The sequence below is a fragment of the Hyaena hyaena genome, unplaced genomic scaffold, assembly GCF_003009895.1.
Source record: "Hyaena hyaena isolate Hyena2069 unplaced genomic scaffold, ASM300989v1 scaffold_12, whole genome shotgun sequence".
NCBI classification, from domain to species: domain Eukaryota; kingdom Metazoa; phylum Chordata; class Mammalia; order Carnivora; family Hyaenidae; genus Hyaena; species Hyaena hyaena.
Genome location: NW_024080644.1, coordinates 5,098,332 through 5,115,637, shown reverse-complemented (window position 1 = coordinate 5,115,637; position 17,306 = coordinate 5,098,332). Strand labels below are relative to the sequence as shown.

General features: G+C 41.5%; 1 protein-coding gene across 1 annotated transcript in view; it reads left to right on the top strand.

The window, feature by feature from the left end:
- XK (X-linked Kx blood group) overlaps positions 1-17,306 on the top strand; it is a 53,534-nt gene that overhangs the window by 20,019 nt on the left and 16,209 nt on the right. The gene's annotated exons all lie outside the window — the stretch shown is intronic.

The following is a 17,306-nucleotide window of genomic DNA, read 5'->3' as shown; positions in this document are numbered from 1 at the left end:
TTTAACATTTTCTCCTGTTCATCATGTGCTCAGGGCCCCCCACTGCAGCCCCCTGGACTGTCACAGAGGGCTGCTCCGAGGTTGCCTAGGCAGCTTCGACAAAGGGATCAGAGGAGTTGGGGTGGCCATCCCAGTTCACCCCTTTCTGGCCATGTGATCTGGGACATTCCTCTGTTCCCTCTGAAAAGCACCGTCGTGTGTGAAATGGGGACCATAAGAGTTCCTCCGTCTTTGGATTTTCGCAGAGATTAAGTCAAGGTGTGCCTGTCCACTGCTGCATAAGACAGTGCCCTGCGCAGAGTACGTCCCTCATGCATAGCTGCATGTCTGTCCCTTTCTGTAGACCAGATGCTTACACGTGCTTCCCCAGGGGCCCCTGGCCTGGGTCTCACATGATGGCCGGGGGCCTGGGCCCCTGGCTGTGAGACCGCAGCCTGCTGAACCTTGGGGAGAGACAGAAGGGTGCCACGCAGAGGAAGAAGCCAGAGGCACACCCAGGAGCCAGATGGGCCTCAGCCTGGTTTCCTCTCTGCTCCCCTCTGCCTGGGGACTCACCCACCCTCTCTCTGCTTCCTTCCACCATCTGTTAAAGCGTGGAGCTGGCTTAGCCTTTGCTACTTCACAGGAGTGTCCTGACAATAATAGTGTCATGGTTGTGTTTTTAGCTCATTGGAATATGTGCTTGTATAAATCCAAGAAAGTTTTCTTGGTCCCTGATGCCATCCAACCAGATATTTACAGAAACCTCACTGTCAAGATGTGTAGCTCACCCAGCTGTGATTTATTATGGAGAGCCAGGAAGCCCTCTTCACCTTCGCCAAGCTCAGCGGTTACTCCTGACTTCGTTTGAGTAGCAAGCAGGTGTCTCCCCCGCAGTTGCCCGTGGATTCGCCTTCACCTGGTCACAGGACAGCACCCACGTTGCCACGCCATCCCGGAAGTGGAGCGTCTTTGTGTCGGGGGCGTGGTTTCTCATACTCCAGTGTCCTTTGGCCAACAGGGACTGCCTCCAGGGTGGGTGAAGCCAGGGAAGCAGTCATTATGCTAAGACCTTGATATGTTGGTTAAATAGCTGTCTGATTTTCATAAGCAGTGGATTTTGGCTCATGGCTGTGGCTAGTTTTAGCACAAAATAGCCTCCTGGGTACTTCACCAGAAGGCACAGCTGAGGAATTCATTAAAGGCTGGAGATGTGGGAGTAGGTGGATAAACCATGTCGGGTTAGGAGACCTGTGTGGTCAGGTGGTCACCTTACAGTCCGTGCAGTAGTCCGCACTCATGGTCACTGTGACACCTGTAGGGAGCCGGGCCTCCTGGGCTCCTTCAGATTATCCAGCGTCCCATGTGGAATTTGAAGGCTGAGCTTCAATGACCCTGTGTTGGTAAGCCCTCTGTGGTCACAGGGACGTGGGACAATCAGGCAGAGCACTAGTGCCATCCCTTTAGAACTGTGCTTCAGCTGTGCTTGGGGATTTCGCAGGAGAAATGGAGGCCACGGCCAGTACAGCATGGGTGTAAATGCAGCCCCTGCCAAATCCCCCTCCTACATGTGCACAGGAGTCCTCCACCCAGAGGCAGCAGGTGGAGAGTGGGACTCACTGCCCTTGGCAAAGAATGAGCCACCCAAGTTTAGGCCCTTTGTGCATTCAGAAAAGTGGGAGGTGGGGGGTGGTGAGGAAGGATCATCTCTAGTTTGGGCCCTGGAGAGAAGACATCATTGATGCTCAGTGCCCTGTTGGGAGTGGAAAACTAAAACTAGAGTGAGTAGGGACAGGAGCTGGGGGGAGGCTGTAGCTGCCAAACCAGGTCTGGGATCAAAAGGTGTATCAGAGCAGGCTGGGGTCAGACATGTGTCAGTACAGCAGAAAATATAATGTGTGAGAAGAGATGAGCCCAAGAGTTGAGTCTGGGGGAACCTGGAAGGTTGTTTGGGCATGGAGTTGGCGTGAGCACAGAGCCTGGGCATTAGGCTGGTCTCCCAGTGAGAACAACCTTTGGGAACAGAGATGTTTGAAGGTCCAGGTTCCCTTAGTCCCTGAATCTGACAGATCCTATCAGAGGGATCTGTGGTCAGAGGGAAATCACCTGACTCTTCAGAAAGGGCCCTTGGAGCCCCAAAATAGAATTCAAGAATAACATGACTATCTATGAGCATTAGTACATCATTTCCCTAAAGAACAAATAACAAAGTGGCTCCTCACAGACGTAATGTAGGCAGCAGATGGGATCATTAGGCCTACAATTATGTTTTTAAAGGAAATTTCATCGGCTGCCAACATTTAAAATCAAGAACTTTTAACCTAAAAACCTCAGTTACTGGCTTCTCTGGTGAAATCAAAATGTCTGGGCAGACGTGGGTATTGTCACATGAAGAAGCCTGGACCTACAGCAATCCCAAGATCACGTTTGAATGGCACTATAAAAGTGAATTTATTTTATTCTTTAAGGGGTATGGTTTCAAATCTAAGAAAGACAGTGAATAGGACCTGCAGTTGATGTTTCACTTAGTGTTTCTACTTCAGAGTCCTTCATGGAAACAGAAGATTGGTATTTCGGGTTTTAGAATCGCTGTGGGGAAAATCTCTCTAAACGTCATCTGTTTAAGCAAAATCTAAAGGAAACCAGTTTGCAGCAAGGAGGCAGGTTAGGTACAGTTGTGTGGGACACTTGGATTCTGTCACATGGGATGAAAGGAATTCACCAACTTGACCGTGGAGGAGAGAGCCTTCATGACATATTAGGACAGGGTAGCGCCGGAAGAGGGAGGAAGGTCAGGTTCTGGTCTCCCACGGGTGTGGTTTACTTGGGGGCACATCAGCTTCTACAACTATAAAATGAGGAGGTTGGACAAAATTGTTTCAGAGGTCTGCCCAAGGTGTACAATTACCAGTCTCAGCTTTTCCTAAGCAAAGTGTGTACTGACAGTGGGCAAATGGGGCACAGAGGACAGGGATTATTTTTTAGGGTGTCCATTTTACAGCTGAGGGCCTGAGATGACACTCAACTCTCCACATGTCACATGGCCAATGGGTAGAACAGCGAATAGGACAGTCCTCTTCTCGTACCTGTTGTTGAGGCTCCTCTGCTACCACAGCCTGAGAGAGGAGCCTCAAGATAGAAGGTGTTGAATGCTCTCCTCTGGGATAAAGAAGCTAGTCTCTTCCATCCAGAGATGTCAGGGTTTGTTGGACCTCTGGGTAAGCACGAGCCCCACGAACTTTTACTTGGGTTTTATTTCGAAAAGGCCAGGTGGGTTACGATCAAGGACTGATTTTATATAAAGTAGAGGTCTTGTTCCACCGGTCATTGTAATAGCTGAATCATGAACCCAACTCCTTCTCAAATAAGGTGTTCTCAAAATTCTGACTCTGTGCACTGACTTGGTGTTAAAGGTGATTATGTGATGGCATCAGAAGCCTATGCTTAAAAGTTTATTCTTGAAGTACTTTAATTACTGCCCTTGTCCAGAGAGTTCTCCTGTCTTGTAGCTGATTATAGGGCCTTGAGGGAAGCATCCATCAGAGTAAATAAAAAACTCTCAGAAGACAGCAGAGACTTAAAATGTTTGTGGGTCACCCATGACTTTTGACAGTTTTCACACATGCAAAGTCTGGTAGGAGTATATAATGAAAATAATACAAGTGAAGGGGAAATTTTTTGTGATATGCAAAGTAACATAATGAAGCCAATCCAAAAAATGTTTTGGGGAAAGTATCCACAATGCATGATGATTAAACCTATTTTCAAAGAAATCTGGGGTAGATTTTAAACCCCTGTATTTTAAGAAAGATCCATAGAAAGGTTTGATGCACGTCCTCATTTGGAAGACACTGGTCAAGAAATTTCTAGTAAAATTTGAAAAGGAAGGTTGGTACTACCTATTTTTTTAATGTACTGAAATTATAACTAATAACAGTGTAATTTTGCTGCCTAATATCATCAGGGAAAGCCCCACTGGACTCTGATAATTAGAAACATATAATAGACAATAAGGGTGCTGATAAATCTGTAGGAACTTTGCATATAGCAGAGAACTGAAATATTAATATTTTCCCTTTTCAGATTTAATCTATAGACGGCTGAACACTTCTTTTGATTTGACTTTTTCTTATGCAACTAATCAGTACTAACATAGCAAATAGAGCTCACTTTTTCAAACACCTCTTTTAATAAGGCAAAAGAACAAATCTTTTTTTACTCTTTAAGGACCTCTGGGAAATCTCAAAGATAGTTTAAAGTACAAAAGACGTTAAGTTTTATTTCATTTTTTGTTTTGGATTCTGTGTTAGAAGGTAAAATTGAAAAGTCTCTAGGAGATTCGAGAATTAAGATGGGATTGTGGGTGCCGGAATGAGTAAATGAATGATTGTTGCTCGGCTACTTATTAATTAAAGTAACAGTATAAAATTTAAATAAAGATACAAAAAATGCAAGTTTCTTTTACTTTAAAGGGAATAATCAATTCTCTTATGGTAAAGTAACAAGAAAGTGTTACTCTGGTGAGATATGGATGTAGATTACATGGAAGGTGAGGTGGGAGCCTAAATAATGGCCTCAGGGATATTCAGGTTCTAATCCCTGAAACCTGTGAATGATATTCACAGGTTTATATGGCAAAAAAAGGATTTTGCCGATAAAGCAAGATGGGAAGGGTATTGGGGATTTATGGTGGACCCTTAATGTAATCTCATGTGTCCTTGTAAGAGTGAGGCAGGAGGAGGTTTGATGACAGAGGAAGAAGATAACATGAGGGCTGCTAGCTTTGAAGCTGGAGGAAGGCCACCAACCAAGGAATGCGGGAATTCCATCTCTAGATGCTGGAAAAGGCCAGGAAAGGGATTCTCTCCCCTAGGGCCTCTGGAGGGAGCATGGCTCACTGACACCTTGATTTTGGCTCAGCGAAGCCGATTTCCAACTTCTGACCTCCAGAACTGCAAGAGAATAGATATGTATTGTTTTAAGCCACCAAGTTTGTGGTAATTGGTTAGAGCAGCCATAGGAAATTCTGGAACAAGTGATTTTGCTTTGGATGGAAACATTCTTTTTTTGGCACTTAATTAAAAACAAAATAACCATGTCTCATTATTTTGAGACTCCTACTAGACTCAGTCACATATAGTCTCATTCATATGTATTAATCATAACTTTTAAAAACTTGTAGTTCACAGAGGAAAGTAGGGGGTGGATAATTGCTAGTTTTCTGTCATTTTAGCAGAGCTCAAGAATACACTCAACCTAGCTTTTATTCAGCCACATGATTCCCTTATAGATTTCACAATATGGCAGAAGTGAATACATTCATTTTCAAACCCAAAGATATAGCCTCTTTGTAGTATATTACAAATAAGCAGCAAAAGTATATAAATTAAAATTATACTTAGTAATGAATGTTTTAGTATTCTTACTTAGAAATGATACATTCAATGCCTACTAATTATTTCATAATATCAAAGGTCTTCAGTTATCTAAAGATTTTGGAAATGCTTTTCTTTTTTTTCCTTCTTTTTTTTTTTTAACGTTTTTGATTTATTTTTGAGAGGCAGAGAGAGACAAGAGTGCCAGTGGGTGAAGGGCAGAGAAGAGAGGGAGACACAGAATCCAAAGCAGGCCCCAGGCTATGAGCTGTCAGCACAGAGCTCAACGTGGGGCCGGAACTCACAAGCTGCGAGATCATGACTTGACCTGAAGTCAGATGCTTAGCTGACTGAGCCACCCAGGTGCCCCAGTGCAAATGCTTTTCAAGGTGACATACTATAAAATTACTGTGGAAATACAAGTTTGTTAGAACAATGATTCAATTTGCTTAAACATAAATTGATGTTTTTGTAACCTTAAATATTCAGTAGGTGATTCTAGCCCATTTGATTATAAATCTGTGTTTTAGCAAAAATTTATATCCGAGAGGCAGAAAAATGTATGCTTGTATTATACTTCATACTGATAGAGAAGACATAGCTGGTTTTCATTAAACCCCAAATATTATACTAGTTGAAATTGTGAAAGATTTACATCTCCATGTAAATCTGAATTCTTAAAATATATTTTAAAAACTTAGCACATTTCAAACTTGATTTCTTTATTGTAGGAAATTTTTGTTATATTCAGTTTATATAAGCAATTGCTTATCTACATATGCCAGTCAGAACAGTCCTTTAAGAAAGAGACTTTATAATCTAATGTATTAATACCATCCAAAGGTAAGAAGATGTTATACATTCAGCATAATTAGAGGTGAAGGCATTTCTGAATTACAGATATCGAGACATACAGCTAAAGAGAAATCACTTCTATTTTATAATTTTAGCCACAGACCGAGAGTAAACACAGAAACCAGAAATCTCCCCAGTTCAGATTTCAAAAAGCTGTTTTCTTCCCAAAGGTCATGAAATTCTGAATTGATTTATGCTTTAAAAAAGACTAATAAACAAAAAGACTGACAAGCCAGATTCTTCGTTGCCTCTCGCCCAGCAGGGACTAGATGTCTATAAACCGTAAGTCCATGTAGAGAGATCTCCAGATGGTCAGACTCCAAAACCAAATTCCCATCCATTTCTGCCAACCATAGGGAATAACTTAATGGCTGTAAATGAACAAAAACAAAACAAGTACATGAATATTGAGGCAGCTTTTAAAAGACAGAAGAAGGCAGAGTGAACACAGTTCTGTTGGCACTTTGGCTTCACCTAGAAGTGCCAAGAACAGACACTGCTGGGCTTTAACTGCACGCATGGTACATTCTCCATGAACAGGTTACCTGGCTCTCGAGGTGAACCTGTGGGCCATCTCATTATGAGTTTCAAAGTGGTTAAAATATATTTTTCAAAAAAAAAAAAAGTAAAGTCATGTCACTCACAGAGATATGGGCACATGTTGTAAGATATTATGACTTATGAAAGAATGGGCAGGTGTTTAAAACCAGTTCAAAAGAGAACAAAGGAATGTTGGTTAGGAGCACTGGAATAAATTATGGTGTCGTTGGGAACGAAACTGGTTTTATTACACTGTGAGAGGGGAGACCACCGAACCTCCACTGGACCATGTGCTCCTCATTTGTATCAGTGGCATGACAGGCTGTGTCCTGGAGCCGGCAGGCAACAAGGCCTGTAGCCATCACCTCACAGTATGCAGAGAGGCCAGTGCCAAACCTTGAGCTCCACCACTTCTTTAGGGATGGGACAGTCTGTCCAGTTGATGACAGGTCCCAATTCAGTAAAAGGCGAAAGATTTATGCGATCTGAAGAGAAACCAGAGTGACAGGTCCCAATTCAGGAAGAATTGCTGATACCTGTGTTGTACAGCCTGGCGAGGGCCCTCATAGCATCATCCACTGGCAAGGCCACTCACAGTTGAGGGAGCTCCATGCTACTGCCATCAGCAAATGCTACTACACGGTTTAACTCCATGGCTGTGCTTCTGCCTCCTCATATTGGCTGTCATTTGGAATTGGAAGTGTCTGTGGGCCATCTGAGAGAAGATGTCCCGTAGAGTTTGAAGATTTAGCCTATAAGCAAAAATGGATATATAGCCCGGGAGCTAAACTGGGGGCCTGTAGCAGGCTCTTGGATACTCTGAGCCACTTGTCTTTGGCCCTCTTGATTTTAGTGCAGCTGTGGGGAAGAGCTTCACATGCATTGCCAGCATGCCGCATCAGCTACCAGCTACAAGTCCTAGCACGCACTGTGGTATTTCTTTTTTTTCTGCCTCAAGGTTTTCTCCTGTGCCAGAGAATGTAGCTCAAGCATAAATGAGAAGTGTGGGGAAACACTTGTGGAGCCACCTGCAAACTAAAGGAATCAGTAGTCAGTGGATACAGCCTCAGTCCCTGTCATTAAGATGGATAATTTGGGGTCCAGTCTGTATGGTCCTCTGCAGATCCCCAAAGAGAATGAGCCCCATTTGCCACAATGTTAACCAGTTTAATGCGGTCTTTACTAGCCCTGCTGCCTTGGCTCCTTCACCGTTTCCTAGGTTTACCTCCCAGCTGAACTGCCTGCATCCAAATGGCTTGCCTCAGGCTCTGCTGCTTGAGAATAGTCATCTGAATAGAGGTGGTAATTTGAACCCCAGCAAGCGAGACATGTACAGCTGTGGAAAAGGCAGCCAGATTCCTTCAGGGTACAAGTGCTGTCAGACGCTGCAAAGGAATAGAGGGGCAAGCTGTTTGAAGTTCGTGCCAGAGAATGAATGAGGCTGTCCACCGAGGATTCTTATCTAGATGAGGGGAAATAGAAGGTTCATTTGGTTTGAGTGCTTGATAAGAATAGAACAAAACAGTTGTAGTAGTTCTTATACAAGTGAGTTGAATGGGTAGAAGGTGGCGATTAGCATACAGTGTTTTTCAGTTAGTGATTTCAGAGGTGTTTATTTTGTCTTTGATTCCTAGGAAAGCACTCGTAATAAGGCACCCCTTTCATTTCTGCTGCATTTGGGGGGAAGCTGAAAAGGCTAGGGTCCATCAGTCTAATTTTATAATACAGTTGTTTGAACTCTGGTAACCTGACACAGTTGCCATCATTTTAATCAGGTCACTTCCCAGAGATGTGCCTTGGCCAGACACGCTGTCTAGCTTCAGGGGAAAAAAAAAAAAGAAACATATTTAATGTGTCACCTATTTCTGGGACCAGCTGTGTTTTATGAACTAATCTAAAGATAATACTTTTAATTCATACATTCTTAGAGGCACATGGGAGGGATGTTCAAGGATTGCTGTGTGTGTGTGTGTGTGCGCGCGCGCGCGTGTGTAGTGCTTTGTATAATACAAGTTTATAAATTTCTGCCACAACATCTTCTCAGTTTTTTCACGTGTACACACACACATGCCCTCTCATGCACATATGCACACACATACACAAATACAAAACTTCAAAAGGAATCTGAAAGGAAACACACTGAAATGTCAGTTAGTTGTCTTAGGATAGTGAGGGTACAGGCTGCTTTTCCTTCTTTCCATTTCTTTGTGTTTTCCATGCTTCCTCAAGGAACTTTTATTCATTTTTGTTGGGGGTGGAGAGAGTGGTCTGTCATGATTACTGGGCTGGCCATAGGTCTTTGTCTTACTCATTTGTGTATGCCCCGTTTGGGACATACAGGTTCTCAATATACAGTCAGTGAATGATGAAAAGTAAGGAGCAGAGCAATTATATTAATCTCATTTTTACAAATGGAAAGGCAGAGGGTATCATTTAAGACATTGCAATTACAAATGATAGAAGAGCAGAAATGTGGCTTAAAAATAAATAAATGGGGCGCCTAGGTGGCTCAGTTGGTTAAGTGTCCGACTTCGGCTTAGGTCATGATCTCACGGTTCATGGGTTCGAGCCCCGCGTCGGGCTCTGTGCTGACAGCTAGCTCAGAGCCTGGAGCCTGCTTCTGATTCTGTGTCTCCCTCTCTCTCCGACCCTCCCCTGCTCACGCTATTTCTCTCTTTCTCTCTCAAATAAATAAAACATTAAAAATAATAAATAAATAAATAGAAATTATATACATGTGTATATTATCTCACCTGATACAATAAATTCAGAGGCAGAGTGATCCCCATGGTTCTCTGACTTACTGGCACAAGAGTGTCATCAAGGACCTAGGCATTTTCCATCTTTGTGTCTGTTTCCCCTCCTGATTGCAAGAGGACTGTTTGTTCATAATATATTGCTACAGAGCAAACCACCACAAAAGTCAGTGACTTAAAATAACCACAGTCAGTTCTTTTGCCTGTGAATTTGTAATCTGGCAAATCTCGGCAGAGTCCGCTTCTCTCTGTTCCATGAGGTATCAGCAGGAGCAGCTTGAGTGAAGGCTGGAGAATCCACTTCCAAGATGGCTTGCTGACATGGCTGGCAGTTTGGTACTTTGTTTCCTATTGGTTGCTTAGGTGGCACTGAGGGCTGGAGGCATTGGTTCCTTTCCAAGTGGGCCCCTCCTTTGCTCCCTCAAGGCATGACATCTAAGCCTTAAGAATGAGTGTTCTAAGAGGCAAAGTGGAAGTTTTCTGTTTTCTAATGTGTTCGCCCAGAAACTGCCAGAGTCATTTTTGCCATATTCTATTATTTAAGCAGCCACTAGATCTCAGATTTAAGAAGAGGAGACACGGACCCTACTTCTTGATGGGAAGAATATCAAAGAATTTGAGGGGCCATGTTTTAAAATGTCTACAGGTTGTTATGGATCTAGACATCACATGTAGGCATGACGACTAAGTCAGGGAGAAGAGAGAGGTTTCTTCCTGTGTGCTTTTTTTCTGTTGGGGAGGAACACCTTTTCGTTCAGCAGAATTCTGCTCTGGTTTCATTGGCCAGACATGGGTCAGGCTAAACCAGTCCCTAACCACAGTAATAGAGAGTTACAGATGTCTCTAAGATATAGATACCCTTGTCCCTATGGAGCAGCTAGGTGGGGCCTGGAATAGATAGATCAGCTTCATCCAATTAACCCAGTAAATATACCATGCAAATATTATTATTCCTATTTGTGAAACAAAAAAAATTGTTAGGAGACTAGTCTACACAAATCTTGATTTACTCCAGGAGCCAAACCTATCAGCATCTTCCTTGAACATGTGGGAAGGTGAGCATATAATCAGAATTCTGCATTCAAGGAAGAATGGAGGAAGAATACCAGGTAAGGAGGCCCATCGTATCTGCAACACCAAGATTCAGGAAGTTCAGGGACCCAAAGCCAAGATTGAAACCCCGGTTTTTGGATGCTTGGCCCATCACTGGTCTTTTAGCCAACACTACTTCTCATAGAAATGTAGAATGTTAAGAGGTCATCATGTCTGACTTTGCACTCTATCTAGAAATTCCTTCTTTGATTTCCGTTAAAGGCGGTCCACCAGCCTCTGCTGGTAGAGCTCTCAGTACTCAAAAGGCACTGTTGCATTGCTAAAACTTTGTTAGAATGTTCTTTCTTATATAATAAGTTAAGTGGGACTTTTCCTTTCCCCTCCCCCCAGAAGACATCAGGCTCCGGTGCTGTATGTACCCCATTCAGAAAAAAAAAAAAGCCCCTAAGAATTGGCCAGATTCCTTTCTTCAAGATTTTCCAAGTGTGACAAATGAGCCCTCCAACAATCAACCCCCACATTCCCATCCTCAGATTTTATAAGGAAATAGCTGAGGGAAGGGGCGAGAGAAATACGGGATTTCTGTAATATACATGGTAAGAGGCCACCCCCCCATTTCTCCTCCGAGAAGCCACGTAACCTGAGGTTTTCAAGATGAAGAGTGCTCACAACATGGGTAGCCAACCACTTCATTTCCTGCCTTCTAAGCTGCGAACCCAGAGGCCCACCCCTACTCTTGCTCTCTTGAAATAGCTCATTGTGTGTACCCTGGAGTTAAAGATTATTATGAGCATAGAGACTGAGGCCTGATTCTCGTCTGTAGATTTCTGAAGATGGGAGACTTGAGGGAGTAGCCTGGGATGAGTAGCGACCAAGGTGCCATATGCCTGGAAAGGGGACAAGAGGTCTCCTTGGTATCAACTAACTATTGTAAGTTATAAACTACCTAAGACTTAGTGCTTTAAGCTTTAAACAATAAGCATTTATTGTTGCTCATTAGCCTACAGGTCAAGGGCAGTTCTGATCTGGGCCAGGCTGATCTTGGCTGAGTTTGCTCATGAGCACACACTCAGTCTGGGTCATCTGGGAATGATGGATCTGGGATGACTGCACTTGGAATGGCTCACTTACATGTGGTGTCTACTTCCGTAGCAGGCTCTCCTGGTGGGGGCAGGGCTCTGGGAGAGTCACAGCAGGTAGAGCTGCAGAGTCTCTAGTGATCTAGGCTCAGAACTCCTTCCACATCCTGTTTCCACAAAGCACAGTTGAGGGGAGATTGGGGTGGGGGAATAAATCCCTTTCATGATAATACCCCACCAGGCTGACACTACTAAGTAGAGATTTTCACTTGTATTATATGGAAATCAGTCTCTTTTTTAATCTTTAGCCTCATGGTTAGACCTGATTTTTTTTTTCCACTAAAGCAACACTAACACATCTACTCCCCCTTACTAACATGACATATCTCCAAATAGCCACTACTGTCCTGACTCCGTTTTCGTTTTCATTCTCCAGATCCTCCATTTCTTTCTCCAATGGGATGCTTTGTAGCCACCAAGGTTACTGTACTTGAGATACAATCTGACTTGTCACTTTTTTCTTAAAATATGGCATTCATAATTATATGTGATGTTGCAGACTTATTTCAACAAAAGCTGGTAGCAGCGGGACTATGTTTTATTTCATTTTAATTTTTGGCTTTGATCTGAACTCTTATTTGTGTGCCCAAATGACGTAGCTTTGGGAGGAGCTGAATGATACAGTTGGTTTATACGGATGGATATAAATTCTCTCAGGTCTTTTTTTTTGGTCATACTGAGAGCAGCTAAGCAAGATTTACCCGTCTTGTACCTACACAGTATATTTATATGTATTATATATATAAATATATAAAAATAGTTTTATATATTATATATTTATTTTATATATTTATATATTCTTACATAAATATATAAAGGTAGGGCTTGATATTTTTTCTTGTTATATTTCCTTTTCTTGGATTCACACTCAGGGTATCAGCCTGTTGAGATCATTTTGAATCATGACTCTTTTGTCTTCCCGGTTTGGTCCCAGCTATATGTGTATGTCTTCAGTCCTTGATAGGAATGTGAGACTAGAACAGCCCCAAAGCCCAGGTCCTGCACACTCCTTGACAAATGCCCTTTAGCCTGAAGGAAAGTAGTGAAGAATAGGAGTACTGATTGCTTATTCAGTTGTAAATCCATCTAAGGGCACTCATATTAGCATATGAGTTTTCTGTGACTTTCCTCTAAGGATGTCACAGGGCTTTTTCGGGGGGGGGGGGGGGGGGGGGGGGGGGGGGAGTGATTTTTTGATGTTTTTCTGGAGACCTGCTAAAAAATCACAATGTCTGTAATATCCACCCATTTATTAACCACAGGTATTTTTTCTTTGTACATTAGTTCAAAATATTGATATTGTAAAATATTAAGGCATAGAGACAGGACTAGAGAATAATATAACAAACAGACACATACCACCTTGCCTACTTTCTCTGATACTCACATGAAATATTTGCTTCAGAATTATCTTTTTTCTCTTTAAGAAATAAAATATTATTAGTATAATCAGGGGACCCTGTGACCCCTGTCATCATTTCACAGTTTATCATTCTCATGCATGATTTAGAACTTAACTACATTTGTACTCGATCCATAAATACTGTATATTGGTTTTGTAGGTCTTTAATCTTTATCATGCTGCAAACATCATTCTAAAATTTGTATTTTGGCTCAGCATGATATTTTGAGAACCATGCCACTGATGAATGTAGTGCTAGTTTATTTCTTGTGTGTGACTTAAAACTGTTCTATCGGAGCAACAATTTTCTGTAAAGGGACAGCTGGTAAATATTTTTGATTTTGCAGGCCACCGTGGTCTGTGTCACTTATTCTTCGTTTGTTGCTTGTTTTTACAACCCTTTAAAAATGTACAGAACAGTCTTAGCTCTTGAACTACACAAATATAGGACCTACTTTGCCAACCCCTGTTCTACTCTCGGACTCTAACACCATTTCCCCATTCTACTTTTGATTTACATGTCCTCCTAGGCCTCAGTTTCCTTTATGAGGCAGAGAGACAATGACCACCTTGCCTACCTCCTTAGGAGCGTAGGAAGATAAGGCAGATAATGGATTCAAAGTGCTCTGAAATGTTACAAAGACTGTTTTATTCCTTTCCTCTCTTCTCACTTGCCTTTTCTTTCTTTCCATTCCCTTCTCCTTCACTTTTGTTGGCCTAAGTAGGCTCTGAATTAAATTTCCTTGAAGAGATATGGGAGCTCATTATGAAACTTAAATGGTCAAAACAGGCATGAAGACACTATGGGGCAGCTAAGGATTAGAGAAGTCAGAGCCAAACAGCATAGTATTATATTCTTGCTGGAGGTTTCTCTACAGTTCTGGGGCATCACTGCTAGGAAGTTCAGAGGGCACTCTTCTTCTGGGCAGCCTCGAAGCTGGAACACAGCGGTACTTTGTTTAAAGCCTCTGAGACTGAGGTCAGAAGCTTGGGCTCATAGCCTATTCTGCTATTGAATAGTGTCACCGAGCTGACCTCAGAGGCCTTTGTCTCTTAATTTATAAACTGCATCTGTCAACACAGGCTTCATGGATTGTTGTGAAAATTAAATAAGACAAGCAGAAAATATTGGCATGTGGTACAAGCCCTTGGTTAAGATGCTCACTAGAGGTTAACTTACTGTATCACTGATTGTTTCTTTATGGAGGGTCCCCTTTTAGGGAAACTGCACTAGTTAGCAAATCTGCAAAGGCTCCGTACCTATCTTTTTTCTTGGGTATAGCACTGGTAACTTTAATGAATTTCAATGAAATTTTTAACCTTATAAAAGGTGATTCAGATAGCTTGGATTCCATGTTTTGGCTCCTTCTCTGGTCTTGATGCAAAGCTGTGATGAATCAATTTTTCTTCATGGGAAGGTATTGCTAATGAATTTAATTTCTTTAATAAATAACTATTCTGATTTTTAATCTCATATTGTGCCACTTTTGCCAAGTTGTATTTTTCCCGCAATTTGTCCATTTCACCTAAGTTACCGAATTTATTGGCAAACACTGTTAATAATATTTCCTTATACGTTTCATATCTCTAGTAATAGCCCCTCATTTCTCATAGTGGTAATTAACATTCTGTCTTTTTCCTCGATCAGTCCAGCTAGGAGTTTATCAATTTTGTTGATCTTTTCTAAGAACCAGCTTTTGTATGTCTGCCTTTAAAACTATTCTAAAATAAGAACTTTAATGTTGAGAAAAATGTGCATAAATAATAGCATTCCTCATACATTCCTGCAAACACCTTTTTTAAATGCTTTAAGCACATGTTTAATAGCACTTAGCCTGGTGACAGGCATGTGGACATACTAGAGACTTTTTTAGAAAGGGAATTGAATTCCCATTTTTATTTCTCAGGTGTGATAGACTCAATCCTTCTTGGATTGACTCGGCTGCAGTCAGAGATCACCCTGACTAGTGAATGGAGGAATAAAAGGTTGGCTAAGTAAGGGCTAGACATTTGCAGATGGCCAAGGGGAATGTGTAGGAAGGGTCAGACTGGCTTCCACGGCTCTATTGTAAATGTGAATAATAGTCATTGGTAGGGCTGGCCTTTTTTTGTTGTTGTTATTAAGTCTGATTCTTCACTTTTTCAGCATGTGGGAGGCAGATTTAGAGAGCCAAGCTTTATATTTCTAGAGATAAGTAGTCTTTAATGCTTGCTTCAGACTGGAAGCTATTTCGGGTATTTCTAATTGTGCCTCAAGAGACCTAAAGGTAATTTGGATTCAGTAGATAGAATGAAATTGAATTTTATCTAGGGAAAACAGTATTAAACATAAATTCAAAGCATCTCATAACAAGGTTGTTATAGTGGCATATGTTCACTGTGTTTAGGAAGAAGTAAGATAATAAATTTATGATTTTAGAACTTCTGAGAATTGGCTACATTGAGTTGAACTTAAGGACATGCAGTTGTTACTGTCTGCTTCTGTGAACATTTTTTGAGTTCTTCTGGTGTTTGGGAACCAGGATCCAAATGTTCGGGTTCATTAAGGAAGCATAAATCTGGGTGTGAGTAGAGCAACAAATATCTAGAAAGAATCTGGAAAACTTGCTAATTCTTTGATTTCAAAGTTGTCTTATTCACTTTTAAGCCTTTTATTATTATTTTTAAATAGTTTATTGTCAAATTGGTTTCCATATAACACCCAGTGCTTATCCCCACAAGTACCCTCCTCCATGCCCATCACCCACCTTCCCCTCCCTCCCACACCCATCAGCCCTCTGTTTGTTCTCGGCATTCAAGAGTCTCATGGTTTGCCTCTCTCCTCTCCCCCACTATTTTTCCCCTTCTCAAAAAGAAAAGAGATAGCACTCAAATAGACAAAATCATGAATGAAAATGGACTTATTACAACCAACCCCTCAGAAATACAAGCAATTATCAGGGAATACTTTTAAGCCTTTTAGAAGTATGTTTGAATTATTTTAGTTAATGTTTAGTGAAAAGGATGGTAATACATCAAGCAAAGAGTTGGTTAACTGATCTCTTCTCTTTCAAAATAAGAGTGAGTGGCAGAGCAAATAGGCCATGGAACTCAGTTAAATAGTCCAAAGGGAATAGAGGGGTGCCTGGGTGGCTCAGTCAGTTCAGCGTCCCACTTCAGCTCAGGTCATGATCTTGATCTTCTGGTTTAAGCCCCATGTTGAGCTCTGTGCTGACAGCTCAGAGCTTGGAGCCTGCTTCGGATTCTGTGTCTCCCTCTCCCTCTCTGTCCCTCCCCCAGTCTCACTCTGTCTCTCCCTGTCTCTCAAAAGTCAGCATTAAAAAAAAAGAGAATGGAGATTTCTGGGTATTTGATATTCCAGTAAATGTGGGCCGTCCAGAAACCTATTCTGCTCATATATTTTTCAGCCTTATATTTGTTACCTTTCTGTCTTTCCATCGAGAAGATCCCATATATATTAGAAACATTCTTGAAGGATTGAGGAGATGGTACACTGTTTGAAACATATTTGTAGTTTGATAAATGAAGAAGATATGTACCACTGGCTTGAATACATTATTTTTTATTGAATAATAAATCCTTCTTACCACCTGATGTATTCAGCAAATATCTGTTGAACACCCACTGTGTGCCAGGCATCAGTGAACAAAACAGGATCTGTGTTTTGGTTGAGCTTGTATTCTATTAGGGATATGAATTTGACATATTTCTCTTTTACCTAAAAGTAGAGCATTGGCTAATTGGAAGATTGGTTAAATATGGGTTAATCGAGGTTAGTGGTTATTTTGAATTTTAGTTACTAAAAATTTTACTTGTGTGTGTTCAAACTAATCAAATTGTACACACTAAATATGTGCACTTCTTAGTATATAAATTACACCTCAATAAAGCTGTAAAAAATTACTGTAGTCTGTTTTCTTCTTACCCTAAGGTTGATTTAGGTGGATTGTATTGACTGTTCCCAATATGGAAGTTGCTTAAACCTTTGCTCTATGGTAGATGTCAGATTTGGACCACACAATGCTCTTATCAGCCTATAACCAGATGAATTTATTTGGCTATTGCAAATCCAATAAAGAAATGATATAAATATATATAATATTTTTCTGTACCAAAGAGCAGCCTCAGCAATACTCAGCCTAGTATACACAGCTGCTATAGCAATCTAAATAATGGTCTATATGATTATGTAATGGTGTATGTCAAT